This window comes from Carassius auratus, unplaced genomic scaffold (assembly GCF_003368295.1).
Source record: "Carassius auratus strain Wakin unplaced genomic scaffold, ASM336829v1 scaf_tig00011643, whole genome shotgun sequence".
Classification (NCBI taxonomy): domain Eukaryota; kingdom Metazoa; phylum Chordata; class Actinopteri; order Cypriniformes; family Cyprinidae; genus Carassius; species Carassius auratus.
This window is the reverse complement of record NW_020524228.1, coordinates 9,985-17,137: the sequence shown is the minus strand read 5'-3', so window position 1 is coordinate 17,137 and position 7,153 is coordinate 9,985. Positions and strand designations below refer to the sequence as shown.

Sequence of the window (7,153 nt, the reverse complement as noted above, 5' to 3'; positions counted from 1 at the left end):
ATGAATATAGATTTATGTATGTTACATTTAAAATAAAAGGAAGAAACTAATTAATTTTATCTCAGTTTCTCACTGGGGAATGAGTAAAATTAAATTAAAGCTAAGTCGCTAAGGCAAATGTGCTGAAATGCATTTTAATTAGAACTTTTCTATCGAGTTCTAAATCTTCTGAGCCACGGACCAACCTCATCATTGTACCCAGCTCATATTTCCCACAGTCCCTCGGCTCCTTTTTGTGCTCTTGCACTGTCTAATTATATTGATGGCTAAAAAAGCTTTGGCAACAGGATTCTGAAAGAATTGGTCGAAGATATCAGACCAGCTGATGAGTGAAATAGTGCTTGCAGCAGTCATAGAAAAGAACATTTTTGTGGTGTTATTATAGTCCACGTAATGTATGTCCCTAACTTAAAGATGCAGCGCTCTGACTGATAGGCAGCAAAGAGCAGAGTGTAGTTGGAGGACTCTGGGATGCAAGGGTATGTGAATAAGCTTGAAGGGGAGATTTGTAAGAATAAGTTGTGACTGGAGGCTTAGAGAGAAGAGATGGTACTGCTTTGTGTCTTTCAAGACTGAGGGAATGGGAGTTTTTGTTTCGAGTGAGTGTTTGGGTAAAGAGACCCAGTTTAAAAGTGTTGAGGCGACAAGGTCAGGTATAAAAATACATCCGCTTTCTGAAACATCTAGACTTGAAGGGAAATGGAAGCAACTGGAACTTTAGACATGATTGTCGCTTTTGTTGTGATAAAGCTGGCGACAAAATCACAGGAAGGGAAGAAGTAAACACTTTCGTGAAGAACTACAGAGAGATGGGACTAATGCGTTTGTTCCAAAACCTTAGGTAGCTGACTTTTAAGACTGCATCTTATTGGAAATGAACATCAGAGAACACACTTGGCTCATAATTAACTTCAATAGTGTTTGGCTAAGGTCATTGCATAATATTAAGCATAAAAATACAAAGGTTTTAAATAGTTCACAAAAAAAAAAAAAAGAAGAAAAAAGAAAATGAGGCATAAAGTGAGTTGATAATGTCACTGTAAACCACTAATAAACTTCAGGACTCCAATTCATCAGTTAACATCTTGTGAGGGGAAAATCTGTGTGTTTGTAAGAAAAAAAGTCCACCATTAAGGTGTTTTAAATTAAGACTGTCACTTCTGACCAAGATACGAGTCCATAATCCATAATAAAGCATGATAAAGTGCATTCCCCACTGTCCCCTAACATCAAAATCAACTGACATACTTGTTTAGAGCTTTTTTTGGATTATTTGTCAACAGTGTTTGATCGGTGCATATTCCTCTCCTGATTCAGACAAGATACATTTTTCACTGATTACTTTATTATGGATAATGAAGGAAAGTATTGAAATATTAATACTCACAAACAAGCAGAGTTTCACTTATTAACTGATGGACTGGGGTTGTCTGGATTAATTGTGGATTATTGTGATGTTTTTACCAGCTAGTGATGTGATGCTACAGTAAATTGCTCCAAATCTGTTTCAGTGACGAAACAAACTCATCTACATCTTTGGATGGTAAATTTGCATAAAATTATACTTTAACTTTTGATGAAACGATTCCTTTAAAATACTCCATGGGTAACTTTCTACTGTATGTTATGTTCATGAATTCCTGCATTTTCTGTGCCAGAGTGCTATGAACAGAAACAAAACATTTACTTATAGCAATTAGCACATCTGCCATCACGGTTTCTTTTGGATATTATTTGACACATGATGAAGTCCCTTGTGGCATCACAAACTAAATACGGACTCTGAGATTGCCACTAATGAGGCAGCAAAGTGTCTCTCAAGACTTTGTTCATACGTTTGATAGCTGTGTATTAGGTGTGGATAATAAGCAATATCCCACCATATGCTTCCCTGGAATCACTACTATCTTCAATAATATCGTCAGAACTTTTGTTTATTGCAATCAAGGATATTATGACAATAGACATCGTCAGAGGAAAGGATGAGTGCTGAATATTTGCGAGAGGAGTCGTCCTTTGGGAAAGGCGATTTAAATTGGCTTAACGTTAATTAAACAGCACAGACAGTGAGTTGGAGTTTTTGGCATGCTTGATGAAACATGTAGCAGTGCTATCGTTGGCCATTTCTAATTAAGCAACGTATCAAGTTCAAAGGCCTTTCTGCTATTTGCATGCTAATTGTCTTTATTGTTATAGATTCGAATATGTGAAGTTGGCTCAAACCACACATTACACAGCTCACTGGAATACTTCATTCTGATTGGTCAGTGATGACATTCTGAAGACAGATATTTTTACACAATGTTAAAATGCATAGTTTGTTGTTTTCTCAGCAAACAGTCTCCTTTACAGTAGCTGTGGTAGTTTTTGCTTGTTTCTTACTGTATAACATTTTTTCTTACATAATATTAATAATAATGTTAAATGTTCACATTAATTTAGTTACATATATCCCTTTTTAATGCGAGGCACTGCAGGTAAAAAAATAAAAATAAAATACTTGCAGTGTCAAAGTATACCTGTCAACCCTCCTATTTTTCACATGATTCTCCCAAAGTTTATCAGTCTATCCCGCTATCATCCCGTTTAAATATTTTCCTGTATTTCTCCCGTATTTTTATCTTTCTATAAAAAAAATCCAACTGGGCATATTTGTTGATATGTTAGTTACATTCGTCTCCGCTAAAACTACCGTAATTTGTATGGGCCAAACAGAATAATCACGTCAACAAATTCCAAGGTTGCCCTGTTACAAGAAAAAGCATCCTTCTCACACAATCGACACATACAAATTTCAACCCATTACCACTAATCTTGGCAACTTACAGCAGTGATAAGTAGTGCGGGAAGGAACAGATCACTGATAGAAATGGGACGAGATGAGAAAACTCAGGAGGTGCTCCTGTGAAAAAAAAAAAAAAAACTAATATACATGCAAATTGGGATAGCTTACACTTCAAAAGGCTATGGTTTAATTAATTAAATATGAGCACTGCAAGTTGAAAAATCAGGTGCTGCTTTATTTACTGCCGTTACAAGGGAAATGGCTATATTCCTGGCAAAAATGAGCATCCTTATTAACAAGGGTGCAGAGGCACCTAACCCTGATTGTAAGCCTAAAACAGTTATTTCTTGAAAAGGTATATCTCAATTCAGATTAGTTGATTGGAAAGTTGTTCCAGGATCAACAAGAATGATGATCCAGGAACATGTTGTACTTGGTGAAATCACACTCACCCTGCCTTCACCCAAAGCCTTTTCATAAGCCAGAAGCTGATTGGTTAATTTCCAGAGGACACTTTCAGAGAGCTAGCACAGCCAAACGGCTCTGGCTTTTTCAATAAACCAACCTTGCAATCCCAGCCATGCTTTACCTTACAATCTCACTGCTCTGATCTTTCATCAGAACTTACTCTCAGAACGGTATGGGGCATCCCAAACTTTAATCATCTTTGACCTATAAACCTCAGCTTCTACAGTGCAAAACTCCCCATAGAGCCTCAGAGTCCTTTCTATCTCTCTCATGCACACACACAGCAGTTGTTCAGCAATCAATTTACCTGAAGCAGTACCGCTGAAAATTACTTAAGGAGCTCCTCTCTGCATGGCATGTCCTTCATTTTTAGTGCACAAATGAGGATGCCTGTTTTTCTGACAATTTGACAGGTAAGATTGTGTTTTTCCCATTTACAGCAATCACAAGACAAGGACTGCTTTTACCTATAGAAGAAAAAAAGTGCAAATAATTGTAACCTTTTTAGTATAACCAAACATTTCAGACAACCTTGCATGTAGCAAATGCAAACCTTGGCCAAGTAGTTAGTGCATATGCTAACCAGTATGTTGTGGTGCTTAGGTAGGAGATGCAGGTTCAAATTTAATTTTAATGTGTTAGTGAAGTGACATACAACCAAATATGGTGTCCCATACTCAGAATTTGTGCTCTGCATTTAACCCATCCAAAGTGCACACACACAAAGCAGTGAACACACACACACTCTGTGAACACACACTTGGAGCAGTGGGCAGCCATTTTTGCTGCAGCGCCCGGGGAGCAGTTGGGGGTTCGATGCCTTGCTCAAGGGCACCTAAGTCGTGGTATTGTCAGCCCGAGATTCGAATCCACAACCCTAGGGTTAGGAGTCAAACTTTCTAACCACTAGGCCACGACTTCATCCAGACATGTTCTACTGCATTTCCATATACTTTATGCACTTATAAGTGGAAAAAATCCAGAAATTTGATATGCAAAAACCTGCTGTACACAATCTACTGTATGTGAGTCCACACAAACTCACCCTCATGCTGTTCTAAACCCGTAAGACCTCCATTCATCTTCGGAACACAGTTTAAGATATTTTAGATTTAGTCCGAGAACTTCCTGTCCCTCCATTGAAGCTGTGTGTACGATATACTGTCCATGTCCAGAAAGGTAAGAAAAACATCAAAGTAGTCCATGTGACATCAGAGGGTCAGTTAGAATATTTTGAAGCATCGAAAATACATTTTGGTCCAAAAAATAGCAAAAACGTCGACTTTAGTCAGCATTGTCTTCTCTTCGGGGTCTGTTGTGAGCCCGTTCAAAACACAACAGTTCAGTGATATCCGGTTCGTGAAAGAATCATTCGATGTAACCGGATCTTCTTGAACCAGTTCACCAAATCGAACGGTATCGTTTGGAATGGTTTGCGTCTCCAATACGCATTAATCCACAAATGACTTAAGCTGTTAACTTGTCCCAGAGTAATTATTTACTCAAACAGTACACTGACTGAACTGCTGTGAAGAGAGAACTGAAGATGAACACCGAGCCGAGCCAGATAACGAACGAAAGATTGACTCATTGACAAACTGATATGTATATGCATTTAATGAATATAAATTTAAATGCACTGTTATAAAGATTTCATTGATTCACATTACAAGCCATCAGAATTTAATCTTACATCTTGGCCATAAAAACATCAGCCCCAACTGCACCAAATTGCATATTTGTTGTTCACGTTGGGCATTCAAATGTTTTTCCTCCTGGAGTATGAGCTCTATATCCTCATCTATTTCATATGAATCATACAAACCTGATGTATCAAATATGATTCTGAACAAAAACACATACATAAACCTTGTCTATATATGCATATATTTTATCTAAAAGTTCAACAAACTGTTCAGTTTTTTTTTCTGACTATTATTTTATATGTCAAGCTTCATGGGGTTAAAACTGCATTTGGGACACAGTCTGCAGACTTAATCTTAAAATATACAAAATATAATGCAATTTATGTAAGAATTCATAACGCTGTCAAGTTGAGGTAGCAGAAAAAGAGGGAGATGTTTCTCATTAGTGTACAAACAGCCTGTACCGCCTCACTGACATGTGAACAATGTGGACAGTCTCTGTGGACAGAATGTTTTCCACTAGGAAAGACTGTCACATCCTTTCCTTTCCCATCATCACAAACATCACTGCATCGCTGATGACAGATAAGGAGGTGGAGTGGGTTTTTTCGTCTCACTTTTAAAGTCACCTTTGTCTCTGCTGATGACAAGGTCAGTGATTTCAGATTTGGAGCCTGGGCAAGGACTGTTGATGTGTGACTGGTGGGTGATGTGTGTTGTTTAAATATGCCATTGCTTTCGCTGCTATTGTATGTCTCAGAGAATAACCTTACCATGTAGTCTGTGGGCATGTGGTTTGAGTGAACAAACCCACGCAGATTCTTGAGCCTGCAGGTCAAAAAAAGCAGTGAGTGCTGGGGAAGAGTTGATTATTATTATTATTATTATTTTTACAAACAAATCATAGATTTTAATATTTTCACTGTAATTACTGTAAAAATGGTACAGTAAAATTAATTGGTTAATGTTACTAACTATATACAATACAGTGGAAAAACCGTGTTCTAACCTGACATTTAATTTTGTGAAAAATACAATTTAGTGTTTTCAGGTAAAAAATAATGAATTAACAAATAATTTATGGTGAAAAACAGTAAAAGGACATTTCCAAAAGTCCTTGATTGACAAAACAGATATTATATATACAGTATATATGAATTATATGATATTTTGAATTAATAATTAATGGTGATTATTAATATTAATGTGATGATGTCATAAGTCAACTTTAATCTTTGGGCTATGCCCTGTGTTTTTGTTTGGTTTATATTAGTTTGGTTTATAATATTGATATGAATGTTTGTTTTTGGCTTTATTTTTCTGGTCTAAGGTGCACATTAAGTCAAGGAAAAGAGACACCAAAAAGGGTTATTTTTGTAGTTATTTATTCAAAGTTTCAGTTTTATTTCCTTACCTTTTTCCTCTAGGCTCATGACTGCAGCATGGTTTGGGGATGAGGGTTTGAGAGGAAGTGCGGTCTTCCTGTTTCCTATTTTATACAATCAAATTGAATTCTGGGTAATTTAGGCATAGTCTACAGGCTAGTCAGAGCAGGGGGGGGGGTCATCGTTTATTGTTTATTTTGAATGTGTGTATATGTAAATGTATTGTTCAGTTTTTTTTTTATGTATTTTTGTAATGTCTATCCTATGTTGTTTTGAACTTTATCTTAAATTGAGTTTATGTGGCTGTTTATGTGTGTGTATATTATTTTTCTTTTTGTGGGTTTTCCTATAATTTGGGATGGTTTGACCCTTGAGCTTAAAAAGAGCATACTTGTTCTCTCAGGGTTTAATGTTGGTTGGGGCCTCCATGAGGAGGGTCAACTTTAATGTCTCCAGTGTCAGATGTGAGTCAATAAACTTTTTTTTTGACTGCAAGCATCTGCCCGCCTTTGTTCTGGTCATGTCCCCACAATTAACAATATTAAATTGATAAGGAAATCATGTTAATTGTTTTTATGAAATTGATACACCACTTGACATTTTAACACATTGAATCATTTGTAAAGGCTGTTTAAAAATGTAAAGAAAATAACAAATAAAAAATAAAAACAAAATTCAAAACATACATCCCTAAGACCCTGACAAATGATTTAATACATTTTTCTTTATTATCAACACTCATTAATCATGGACATTTACATATGCAGAACTGCGATGGAATGGAACTGCCTTTTGCAGACGACATCTATCAGTTCACTCTCATGTGTTCACAGCCAGCTCTTGACCTTTCCAATATGGCCGTCCCACAG

The 7,153-nt window shown here is 36.6% G+C and overlaps 1 long non-coding RNA gene across 1 annotated transcript; it reads right to left on the bottom strand.

Annotated features, from left to right (window-relative positions):
- Positions 1–5,194: 5,194 nt before the first annotated feature.
- On the bottom strand, positions 5,195–6,351 carry LOC113073231 (uncharacterized). The gene is made up of 3 exons (XR_003280467.1): positions 6,314–6,351; positions 5,673–5,727; positions 5,195–5,539 (listed from the first exon to the last, which is right to left on the bottom strand). It is a non-coding gene; the product is annotated as an uncharacterized LOC113073231 (long non-coding RNA).
- Positions 6,352–7,153: the final 802 nt, after the last annotated feature.